Source organism: Haliotis rubra, unplaced genomic scaffold (assembly GCF_003918875.1).
Source record: "Haliotis rubra isolate DU_JTF1 unplaced genomic scaffold, ASM391887v1 Scf264, whole genome shotgun sequence".
Taxonomy (NCBI): domain Eukaryota; kingdom Metazoa; phylum Mollusca; class Gastropoda; order Lepetellida; family Haliotidae; genus Haliotis; species Haliotis rubra.
Window position 1 is genome coordinate 459,419 of NW_025766714.1, and position 13,995 is coordinate 473,413.

The window sequence follows — 13,995 nt, forward strand, 5'->3', positions numbered from 1 at the left end:
ATCAGCGTTTAAATAAGTTTGAAAAGCAGTCAAAGTGTCGTGGTGACCTTGAAGATATGGTCAAGGTCACCCAAATCGACTGGTGTCTGCATAATCCCCTAATGTAGTCTGTCCCCAAATTTGAAGACATTGGATACAAGTGTCCATGAGATATCGCTTTAACAAGAATTGGGTCGTACGGACGCCGTTGAATACATGTAAAATACCACTCAAAGAAATGGTCACAGTTAACGGGTCCGTTGAGTGATATGTCCACACAAGAACATGACTGAGTGGTTAAGTTGGATTCAGTATGACTGAGCAGTATATGAGTTATATCACTGCACGTCTACTAGAAGTACATGAGGACTGACGTGATGAAGGTGTTGGACCTATATCACTTGGCTGAAACCACGAGCATGGTGCTGGTGCTGACACACCTCGAAACATGATATGGGCAAACTGGGATTTGAACAGACAATTATAGGTTTCTGGTGTGCCCAAGTAATGTAACTGCGCACAGCAAAGTGCAGACCCTTAATCTAATGGGCCTCCTTTGACTAACATCTTGTCTCTGAAATGAACATATTTTACAGAAGAAATGGTAAATAAATCATAATGATATATAATAAAGGACATTCATCATTTTCAGGACTTGCCACACATTTTAGACTTCCATGGACTTTCTTGGATAGATTTGTTTCAGTCAGACTAGGGTCCAACCTATGCCCCCTACAAAGCTTTAACAAAACAGTGAGCGAGTGAGTTTAGTTTTATGCCACCTATAGCAATATTCCAGCAATATCATGGGGAAGGAAGACACCAGTAAAGGGATTCATACATTGAACCCATGTGGGAAGCGAACGCTTTAACCACTAGGCTACCCACCTCCCCTTTTAAATAAGTAACAAAAATCTCACCAACCACACTATACCATTGTTTATATAACTACAAGGGCCTTGATCAGGACTTAACTTATATTTACTCATCTTACATGTACAATGTGATGCTAAGGTGCTGTATTCAACACAAGAAGCATCTGAGACTGGATAGGTTAATCATGGGACTACAGGCTGCAACTGTACAGCAATTTGTGTTGCCTCTGACAAATGGGGTACATATGCCTCTCCAGTGGACTCTCAGCACACAGATTGGTAGTTAATTAGACAGCATAAGGATCAGACAGTCATTAACTGTCCATATCCACCGGCCATCTCACGAAGAATGGAGGTCACTACTAGGTCAGACACAGACCTCTGGTATTGGTGCCAACAGTAGGAGATCCATACTTTAAACAAGGTGGGGGTGGACCCAAGTGGAGAAATAACACTGGACAGAGGGACAGACATATAGTTGACATGTAAGGTGTCTCAGGAAACACAGAGGGACCGGCACTGACTATATGTAAGCTGTCTGGAAACTCAGAGGGATCGACACAGTTGACATGTAGCATGTCTGAAAACACACAGGGACCGACACAGTTGACATGTAATGTGTCTGAAAACACAGAGGTACCAACACAGTTGACATGTAAGGTGTCTGGAAACACAGAGGGACCAACACAGTTGACATGTAAGGTGTCTGGAACACAGAGTGACCAACACAGTTGACATGTAGGTTGTCTGAAAACACAGAAGGACCAACACAGTTGACATGTAAGGTGTCTGGAACACAGAGTGACCAACACAGTTGACATGTAATGTGTCTGGAATCACAGAGGGACCAACACAGTTGACATGTAAGGTGTCTGGAAACACAGGAGCTGACCGACACAGTTGACATGTAATGTGTCTGAACACAGTTGACCGACACAGTTGACATGTAAGGTGTCTGGAACACAGAGTGACCAACACAGTTGACATGTAAGGTGTCTGGAACACAGAGTGACCAACACAGTTGACATGTAAGGTGTCTGGAACACAGAGTGACCAACACAGTTGACATGTAAGGTGTCTGGAACACAGAGGACCAACACAGTTGACATGTAAGGTGTCTGGAAACACAGAGGGACCAACACAGTTGACATGTAAGGTGTCTGGAACACAGAGGGACCAACACAGTTGACATGTAAGGTGTCTGGAACACAGAAGGACCAACACAGTTGACATGTAAGGTGTCTGGAACACAGAGTGACCAACACAGTTGACATGTAGGTTGTCTGAAAACACAGAAGGACCAACACAGTTGACATGTAAGGTGTCTGGAACACAGAGTGACCAACACAGTTGACATGTAGGTTGTCTGAAAAGACAGGACCAACACAGTTGACATGTAAGGTGTCTGAAAACACAGAAGGACCGACACAGTTGACATGTAAGGTGTCTGGAACACAGAGGACCAACACAGTTGACATGTAAGGTGTCTGGAACACAGAGTGACCAACACAGTTGACATGTAAGGTGTCTGGAACACAGAGGACCAACACAGTTGACATGTAAGGTGTCTGGAACACAGAGTGACCAACACAGTTGACATGTAAGGTGTCTGGAACACAGAGTGACCAACACAGTTGACATGTAAGGTGTCTGGAACACAGAGTGACCAACACAGTTGACATGTAAGGTGTCTGGAACACAGAGTGACCAACACAGTTGACATGTAAGGTGTCTGGAACACAGAGTGACCAACACAGTTGACATGTAAGGTGTCTGAAAACACAGAAGGACCAACACAGTTGACATGTAAGGTGTCTGGAACACAGAGTGACCAACACAGTTGACATGTAGGTTGTCTGAAAAGACAGGACCAACACAGTTGACATGTAAGGTGTCTGAAAACACAGAAGGACCGACACAGTTGACATGTAAGGTGTCTGGAACACAGAGTGACCAACACAGTTGACATGTAAGGTGTCTGGAACACAGAGTGACCAACACAGTTGACATGTAAGGTGTCTGGAACACAGAGTGACCAACACAGTTGACATGTAAGGTGTCTGGAACACAGAGTGACCAACACAGTTGACATGTAAGGTGTCTGGAACACAGAGTGACCAACACAGTTGACATGTAAGGTGTCTGGAACACAGAGTGACCAACACAGTTGACATGTAAGGTGTCTGGAACACAGAGTGACCAACACAGTTGACATGTAAGGTGTCTGGAACACAGAGTGACCAACACAGTTGACATGTAAGGTGTCTGGAACACAGAGTGACCAACACAGTTGACATGTAAGGTGTCTGAAACACAGAGTGACCAACACAGTTGACATGTAAGGTGTCTGAAACACAGAGTGACGACACAGTTGACATGTAGGTTGTCTGAGTGAAACACAGAAGGAGTTGACATGTAAGGTGTCTGGAACACAGAGTGACCAACACAGTTGACATGTAAGTAAGGTGTCTGAAAACACAGAAGGACCGACACAGTTGACATGTAAGGTGTCTGGAACACAGAGGAGACCCAACACAGTTGACATGTAAGGTGTGACATGAAGGTGTCTGGAACACAGAGTGACCAACACAGTTGACATGTAAGGTGTCTGGAAACACAGAGGACCAACACAGTGGAACACAGAGGACCAACACAGTTGACATGTAAGGTGTCTGGAACACAGAGTGACCAACACAGTTGACATGTAAGGTGTCTGGAACACAGAGTGACCAACACAGTTGACATGTAAGGTGTCTTGACCACACACAGTTGACATGTAAGGTGTCTGGAACACAGAGGACCAACACAGTTGACATGTAAGGTGTCTGGAACACAGAGTGACCAACACAGTTGACATGTAAGGTGTCTGTCTGACCAACACAGTTGACAGGTTGTCTGAAAACACAGAAGGACCGACACAGTTGACATGTAAGGTGTCTGGAAACACAGAGTGACCAACACAGTTGACATGTAAGGTGTCTGGAAACACAGAGGACCAACACAGTTGACAGTCTGACCAACACAGTTGACACACAGTTGACATGTAAGGTGTCTGGAAACAAGGGTGTCTGGAAACAAACAGAAGGACCAACACAGTTGACATGTAAGGTGTCTGGAACACAGAGAAGGACCAACACAGTTGACATGTAAGGTGTCTGAAAACACAGAGGGACCAACACAGTTGACATGTCTAAGGGTGTCTGAAAACACAGAGGACCGACACAGTTGACATGTAAGGTGTCTGGAACACACAGTTGACATGTAAGGTGTCTGAACACAGAGGGACCAACACAGTTGACATGTAAGGTGTCTGGAACACAGAGGGACCAACACAGTTGACATGTAAGGTGTCTGGAACACAGAAGGACCAACACAGTTGACATGTAAGGTGTCTGGAAACACAGAGGGACCAACACAGTTGACATGTAAGGTGTCTGGAAACACAGAGGGACCAACACAGTTGACATGTAGGTTGTCTGAAAACACAGAGGACCAACACAGTTGACATGTAAGGTGTCTGAAAACACAGAAGGACCGACACAGTTGACATGTAAGGTGTCTGGAACACAGAGTGACCAACACAGTTGACATGTAGGTTGTCTGAAAAGACAGGACCAACACAGTTGACATGTAAGGTGTCTGGAAACATAGAGGACAGGACACAGTTGACATGTAAGGTGTCTGAAACACAGAAGGACCAACACAGTTGACATGTAAGGTGTCTGGAAACAGAGAGGCCGATCTAGTTAACATGTAAGTCATCTGGACACCAGGGACAATTTCAGTGACAAGTAACCTGACAGTCACCAAGCACAAGGGACATTACAGTGACAACCCACGGTAGACATGTACAGCTGACAATTACCAACTGTCGTTGCTGATAAGGTTAAACTTCCAGCTGTATTTGAAGGATAATTACAACCGCTCCACTTTAATCTGAATCACGACTCTCTTTGTAATTACTTGGTCTATAGACCCTTTTACAAGAAATGTTTTAGTCAGTGGGAAAAAGAAAAGAAAATAAACAAATAAAACCTTTGTTATTTAATGTAAGTGTCAATTGTATGATTCTGACTTTATCATGAATAACTAAACTAAACATGTTTTACTTAATCTGAATATAAAGAGTTGGCCAGGACTAATAACAAACCCCCACCAATGTGACATGACAACTTGCTGCCATGGTTACTGACTGTTACTTCCTGTCTTGTTTATGGTGGTCCAGTATTGAGCGTTGAACTATTTGAGACTTGGATCTCGTGGCCTATCTGAATACCTCAGGGAGGGAAGTCAACTGGATTTTTCGACGAGGTGCCTGGTTAAGTGAACATTGAGCAAAGTGGATATATGATGCTACAAGTAAAACGCAAATATTATGATGACAACCTCTTCTTTCTTGTATGTCACAACGTTTCAGGGCTATTCCTTGCCCCTTCGTCAGGTGAATATGCCTCTCAAGAACCTCATGATGCTACAAGCCCAACACACATGGACAGGCTTCATCACACTTATCTACAGACCTACAGCCTCTGTGTTGCTGTCTGCCTTGATGTTTGCCTTGATGTTTGCTGACACCTTCTCACCACACCAGTCAGTGACAGGTGGTTGTATGAGGGTTGTAAATGGTTCTTTACAGAAGTGTTCTACTCTAAGTGTTCTACTCTGATCTAATAAGCAGTGCTGTTTGCTATTTTATTGGATGCATGTAAGGATGGATTTAGGTAAAGATTAAATACATCTCTACTTCACTACACATAATTCTACTTGGCCTGGAGGAAAGTCGCATTAATATTGAGTCGTGCTATTAGCTGGAGGCAAACAGTCGCATTAATTTGGAGACGCATTAATTCAAAGATTTACAGTAGATTGGATAGAGTCCAGAGCTGATGGACAGGCAGATGGACAGATGGACAGAGTGAGTGAAGTTTTATGCCGCTTTTAGCAATATTCCAGCAATATCATGGCGGGGGACACCAGAAATTGGCTTCACACATTGTGCCCATGTGGGGAATCGAGCCCGGGTCTTTGGTGTGACGGCAAACGCTTTAACCACTAGGCTACGCCACCGCCCCCAAAAGGACAGAAAGACAGAAAGACAGAGTGACAAGCATAGTGGCAAGGAGAAATGACCTTGAAGGACCTTGTGTATTCATATATTAGAACCTTTCTGTGAAATATTACCTGAGATAGCATACCTGTCATTTCACCTTGTCAAACAGATAAAAGAAACACCTGTCTGTCAGACACTGATTAACACATTGAGCTTTGCTGTATGAGTAAGTGAGTGAGTGAGTGAGTGAGTGAGTTTTATGCTGCACTCAGCAGTATTCCAGCTATATGGCGGCAGTCTGTAAGTAATTGAGTCTGGACCAGACAATCCAGTGATGAACAGCATGAGCATCGATCTATGCAATTGGGATACGATGACATGTGTTAACCCAGTCAGCAAGCCTGACCACCTGATCCCGCTAGTTGCCTTTTAAGACAAGCATGGGTTACTGAAGATAAATTCTAACCTGGATCTTCACAGGTCGTTTGCTGTACGATAACAGAGGAACCTGAAACCTACAGCAACTAGTAGACACAACCCCTCACACACAACAAACAAGTCATGACGTGGTATAAGAGAACATGCTGTGTTGATCGGACCTGCTACCTGTTGGTGGTTGACTGACATTGCTACACGAGTCTTGGGGACGGCATGTAATAAATACACACTTCCATCAGTAAAGACAGGATTATTAGCTTCACAGATCAGCAGCCATACTTCAGAGTCCTGCGTTCAAAGACTGGAACCACAGACCCTCTGATCTGAGGCTGGAAGCCATGTGTACATGATGAAAGCTGACATCTGTGTAATGACTCCACACCCTGCTACACTGGCATAAGTTGGGAAGTAACATCAAACAGTTATACCGGAGGTATTCAGAAGCCATAGTAATGTATGAAACCTAAAACAAGAACTGTTTCATGTGTCAGCAAACATCTTTCATACATTAGACAGCATTCATAGTGCTACCAGTCCCTCTGTTGGAAAACAGATCTTGCAATTTGACATAAATATCTAAGTCATTGTCTGGGCTTAATGAGCAACAGACCTCTGTTAAGACTCCTGCGTGATCCAAACTTAATCCAGAGCTATTCTAGGCTAATTAGGCTAAATGCTTGATTTGGTTAAAAACTCTTAAACAGGCATGACTTCGATACTGAGTCAGAAAACCTTCGGAGTGTTCTCGTTGTAGGAATGAAATAAAATTCCACTGTTGTTGAAGATGGTGATTGGGGCGGAACAAGGAGATGGAGGAAGACCAGACAAGGAATGGTGCATGATTCCAGATATTCTTCAGTCTTCAGACAAGCTAAATGGGACCAGTCCTTGCACCGTGATCAGAACAAGCAGTCTGCGAGACTATGCATGGAAATTTGCCTGTCTACAACTTGCACATCATGATTTGTTATTATAAGTTCCTCAACTCTTAAGTTAGTGTTCCTGAACACTTTGTAATGAAGGTCCTAGTGAAATGGCACCCTCTTAAAAGTATATTTCAGGGCAATAAATTTGCTCCTACAGTAGAGATCACCTCAAATTTATAAATATGCAAAAAATACATAATCATTTACACATATGTAAAAAGAAATGTATTTGGTGTAACACGGGTTTGATTGGGGGCTCCATGACATATTGTCAGACTTCAATATCATGATATCACATGGCCCTTGCCACATGATATCACATAGTACTTATAACATATATCACAGTCCTTGTCACATGACATAATATGGTCCTTGTCACATGATATCACATAGTCCTTTCCACATATGATATCCATGGGCGGATCCAGGAATTTGAAAAATGGGGTTCAGGGGCTTCGAACCCCACATTTGGCTCCGCCAAAGCAAAAAAAATCTTCAATGTGGTCTTAAGTCTTTTTCAGGTGTGTGTGTAGGGGGGTTCCCCCCCGAACCCCCCCTCTGGATCCACCAATGATATCACATAGTACTCATAACATGATATCACATAGTCTTTGTCACATGATATCACAAATTCTATGGCACATGATATAACTCAGTCAATGTCAAATGATATCACAGTACTTTTAACATAATATCACGCAGTACTTTTAACATAATATCACATGGTCCTTGTCACATGACATCACAAAGTCTTTGTCACATTATATGACACAGTCCTTGCCACATGATATCACAAAGTCTATGGCACATGATATTGCATAGTTCTTGGCACATGATATCACAAAATCCTTGTGACATTATATGACACAGTCCTTGCCACATGATATCACAAAGTCTATGCCACATGATATTGCATAGTCCTTGGCACATGATATCACAAAGTCTTTGGCACATGATATCACAAAGTCCTTGACACATTACATGGTTCTTACATAACTCTGCAAGGACCGCAAAAGGCAACTTTACAGGTTGTACATCAACTAGTAGCACTGGAAGTACTACAGGGTGATCCATCAGTTGGAGAAAAAGGGTGCACATTAAGTTGAGCCATGAGAACGGCAAACCACAAAAAATCACTGAAAATTTAGCCAGGGGTCTTGGGGGTCTTTCATTGCAAATTTACATCGATCTCAAAAATGTTCAAAATGAAACAAAAATCATAAAAATCTACGGATCCACAGAAAATTCTCATGTCTGTAAGCTAGGAAGTGCCTAAAAACAGTTGATAGAGTAGTTCAAACAGGTGGACATGTAACCTGTTGAAAACCCATTCAGGGATCCATCAGTGCTTGTAGCAGAGCTCAGCAAACCAGTCCAGGCAATGAGACAAGAACCAACCATATTGTAAAAGTGGAGTTCTTTCTTCCAGCCCATGGAACAATTTGAGTAGGCATATTTAATCAAAGTAATTATTTCCAATCAGAAAATGCTTTCTTGGACACTAACTTGTAAAAGAAACCATTACTTAAACTGTACTTACCTGCACAACAATTTCCATATCTGATTCATGACACTCAAGTACGCTGATACACCTGGTATAAAGCAAAACACGGGGGAAGACACGAAGAAGGGAACTGTTCACCGGTATATAAACACCAAAAAGAAGGCCCAGAGAATATAGATGTACTCTGATGCACTGGATGATAGGAAGATCTGCTTCACCGTACGGAGCCCGCAGGGACACCAACAAGAGGAACAAGTCAATAATCAATATGTGAGCTCCTCACACTGACACCTAGGTGTGGAGCTTTGCTGTTCATGGGTCTTTAACAACCAGCTTGACATTGCTGAAGCAGGCATTTATGCTCCCATCACAAACTGGCAGTCAGTGTTGGATGTGTGGAGGAACATCATCCAGTCTGTAATCTTCAACTACACAAACAAAGCTTTTACGACTTATGAGGAAACGCTTTAACTCTGTGATATTCTCCAAATGGACAGCTCTCAATAGTGCATGCCTGCGTGTGTGTGTGTGTGTGTGTGCGTGTCATCAAGTGATGGTCATATTATACTTCAACAAGAGATGTCATCAAGTGATGGCCATATCATCCATCAAGAATAGATGCGTCATCAAGTGATGGCCATATCATCCTTCAAGAATAGATGTCATCAAGTGATGGCCATATCATCCTTCAAGAATAGATGTCATCAAGTGATGGTCATATCATCCTTCAAAAATAGATGTCATCAAGTGATGGTCATATTATACTTCAACAAGAGATGTCATCAAGTGATGGCCATATCATCCTTCAAGAATAGACGTCATCAAGTGATGGCCATATCATCCTTCAAGAATAGATGTCATCAAGTGATGGTCATATCATCCTTCAACAAGAGATGTCATCAAGTGATGGCCATATCATCCTTCAAGAATAGATGTCATCAAGTGATGGTCATATCATCCTTCAACAAGAGATGTCATCAAGTGATGGTCATATCATCCTTCAAGAATAGACGTCATCAAGTGATGGTCATATCATCCTTCAACAAGAGATGTCATCAAGTGATGGTCATATCATCCTTCAACAATAGACGTCATCAAGTGATGGTCATATTATACTTCAAGCATAGATGTCATTAAATGACTGCCCTACCATCCTTCATCATGAATAGATGTCATCAAGTTATGGCCACACCATACTTCATCATGAATAGATGTGAAGAAATGATTGTAATACCATCCTTCTTTATGAATAGATGTGATCAACTGATTTTCATACCATCCTTCATCATAAATAGATGTGATCAACTGATTGTCATACCATCCTTCATCATGAATAAATGTGATCAACTGATTGTCATACCATCCTTCATCATAAATAGATGTGATCAACTGATTATCATACCATGCTTCATCATGAATACATGCGATCAACTCATTGTCAAATCATCCGCAAGGAAAGATGTCATCAAATGAGGGTCATATCATACTTCATCATGAATAGTTCCAATCAACTGATTGTCATATCATCCTTCATGATGATTAGATGTCATCAACTGATTGTCATATCATCCTTCAAAAATAGATGTCATCGAGTGATGGTAATACCATCCTTCAAGAATAGATGTCATTAAGTGATGGTCATATCATCCTCAAGAATAGATGTCATCAACTGATTGTCATATCATCCTTCAAGAATAGACGTCATTGAGTGATGGTAATACCATTCTTCAAGAATAGATGTCATCAACTGATTGTCATATCATCCTTCAAGAATAGATGTCATCGAGTGATGGTAATACCATCCTTCAAGAATAGATGTCATCAAGTGATGGTCATATCATCCTCAAGAATAGATGTCATCAAGTGATGGTCATATCATCCTTCATCACGAATAGATGTGATCAACCAAATGTCAGAACATCCTTCATCATGAAAAGATGTGATCAGCCAATTGTCATACCATCCTTCATCATGAATAGATGTGATCAGCCAATTGTCATACCATCCTTCATCATGAATAGATGTGATCAGGAAATTGTCATACCATCCTCCATCATGAGTAGATGTGATCAACTGATTGTCAGATCATCCTTCATCATGAAAAGATGTGATCAGCCAATTGTCATACCATCCTTCATCATGAATAGATGTGATCAGCCAATTGTCAGATCATCCTTCATCATGAATAGATGTGATCAACCAATTGCCATAACATCCTTCATCATGAATAGATGTGATCAGCCAATTGTCAGATCATCCTTCATCATGAATAGATGTGATCAACCAATTGCCATAACATCCTTCATCATGAATAGATGTGATCAGCCAATTGTCATATCATCCTTCATCATGAATAGATGTGATCAACCAATTGCCATACCATCCTTCATCATGAATAGATGTGATCAGCCAATTGTCATATCATCCTTCATCATGAATAGATGTGATCAACTGATTGTCATACCATCCTTCATCATGAATAGATGTGATCAACTCATTGTCATACCATCCTTCATCATGAATAGATGTGATCAACTGATTGTCATACCATCCCTCATCATGAATAGATGTGATCAACTGATTGTCATACCATCCTTTATCATGAGCAGTATTTGTTATAGTGAGAGCCTTAAGCGACACCTGTCATAGATGGTTACCACAATGCAGGACTGTGGAAAAATAGAAAATTGAAGTTAAAATCCTTTAAAGCAATCACTTCAAAGAAACAAGCTGTTTCCCCGATTCCTGTCAGCAGAAAATAACCAGAATTTGACATTATAGCATTCTTACCATACTGACTATCTTTTTCATCAAACAATCAGACCAAAAGTCTATTTTATTTTAAATCCGACCAGCGGCTCAAGGTTTAGATGTAAACAACGAGTATGCGATCAAAGTGCTCCAGTACATAACATAAGGCCAGTGCCCCATTAAGCCCAGGCGTGGGGCGAGACACATAACTCTCACAACACGGTAAACTGAAAATAATTGCAAATCTGTACAGCTTCACATTTTTTAAAGAAATTTTTTATACCAAAGCATGGCAATCAACCATAATTATGGTAAGATATCGCACTGCCACGGACAGGAATGACACTAATGTTGTTCAATACATCTTATAAATGTAACATCCTGCTTAAGACATCCACATTATTTTATGTTTTGCATCTCTATGCTTGGATTCTGAAGGAGGAAAAACAAAATATATAGAACAACATTTAACACATGCATCTCTTTCAGAAAACAACACATAACACTGACCACAACTTGAATATCTAGCAGAGGATAAAACACATTGAGGACAGCATATAGGTGAATGTCAAAACAACTTCATAAAGGGCTGTAGGTGACTGACAGTTGGAAATTGGATGTCTTTCGGGGAGGGTGTGGTGGCATTTGGTGGGATTAACAACAAAAACAGACACACACACACACATTGCCTGCATTCCTATATATATGGGTTTCACACACTATACCATGTGAGGAGTAAAACCTGGGTCTGCAATCCAACACCTTATCACCCCACCTTCACCCCAAACAGGGCAGCAATAAACATAATACAGGTCTATTGTCAGACAACTACAATCAAGCAAACTGATCTGAGAGCTAAACTTATCTTCAGTCAAGGATGGGAGGTACAACTGTCTCTGTGCTAATATGGCCATGTGAAACCCTGGTCCCAACCATAACAAACCCTTTATTTGCAACAGTTATAAAATGATAAAAATGTTTGTCGATACAGATATTCACAGATAGTTTTACTCTATCATCAGTGTGGCTACCACAATGCTAAGCAACAAGGACATGCGACATTATTGTTCCATGTTGACGGACAGTGTCGATGGAATCAATGGTCTGATTCCAGGCAAATAACAACATCACACAAACCTTGACTAACTGACTTGACTGAGCTGCAGTGAGTGCCCCGTGACCACATTCTAGACCAATCTGTATGTTATCTTGTTAGTGCCATCTTCCATGATGGGAGACATGTCACAAGGCAAACTCAAATCAAAATTACATGACATTGAATATTTTCAGAAGCTTATTACAAAATATTTACAGAAAACCACAGCACAAGAAGGATAAATGTTTGTCAAGTAATAATAATAAACAAATAGTTCATTCAAGAACTCTTGATATGACTGGATTGCTGTAAACCAACTAGTGAGATACACTTGGCACAAGGTGATTCAGTTTGTCAGGTGCTTACAAAGGTGAAACCCATCTGTGACAGCTAGTCCACGCTGAAGAGAAATGTCTTACTGTTCAGTCAGGAATTGCCCCAATGTGGTTCAAACCTTGACATAGACTCTGTGGGATAAGCCTGTCTGGTATGAAAGGACTGTTTTTATACATATATACACAGAAGAGGACATGAAAAAGAATATATAACCAACTCTCATTCTTTGCTCCGGTCACCATGTTTTGTATGTTGGTCCTACACCTGAGCATGTGCTGGTGCTGGCAAACCTTGCAATATTGTAGTGGCCATAAAATTTCCGAGTCCTGTGCTGGGATTCGAACCACAGACTTCTGATCAGGAGTTGGACACCTTGTCCACATGACCAAAGAGGTTAACCAGATTAAAGATGTCATCTGTGGGATGACACCACGCACTGCTACAATACAATCAGGGCAAATGAAACTCATCTTGTTAGGTTCCTGCCAGGCCAAAGGGAGGCAACTCTCCTTAGTGAATTACAACCGGGTGTCATGTACTTCCTCAAACATATCACTTGCCAGAGAAAAGAACTGGGTCAATAAGTCTTGTCCCCTCCATCTTAGACATTAGAATATTTCAGCAGACACTGAACAGATGTTCTGAGGATGTCGAGACAGACTTCAGATTTTACTGGTGCTTCCTCAGTATGAAGCAGCAGTAGACGCGTCATGGAGGACCATCATGTAGGACCAGAGAGCCAGGACAGACACAGTGATTGAAGGAGTGTTTCACTCAGTAGGTGACTCTGTGGTGGTGTAAGCAGGATGCTCAGAGAGGGCCACACAAATATTGTAGGAGTGCTTCACTGAGTATATGCCATACTTCTGACACTGGATGTAAGTGAAAGAATCAAGGACTGTTAATAATGAATTCTACACCAGTCCTTCTCTGCCCTGAAATCATAGCCAGGAGGCAAACATGGGACAATGGGTTTCTATTTTACCCTGGACCACTGCTGGGAACAAGTACATTTCACTGGGGACCAATTCTACTCTGGA

The 13,995-nt window shown here is 41.6% G+C and overlaps 1 protein-coding gene across 9 annotated transcripts in view; it reads right to left on the reverse strand.

Annotated features, from left to right (window-relative positions):
* Positions 1-13,995, reverse strand: part of LOC124280289 (tumor protein p53-inducible protein 11-like) — a 468,499-nt gene that overhangs the window by 23,026 nt on the left and 431,478 nt on the right. The gene's annotated exons all lie outside the window — the stretch shown is intronic.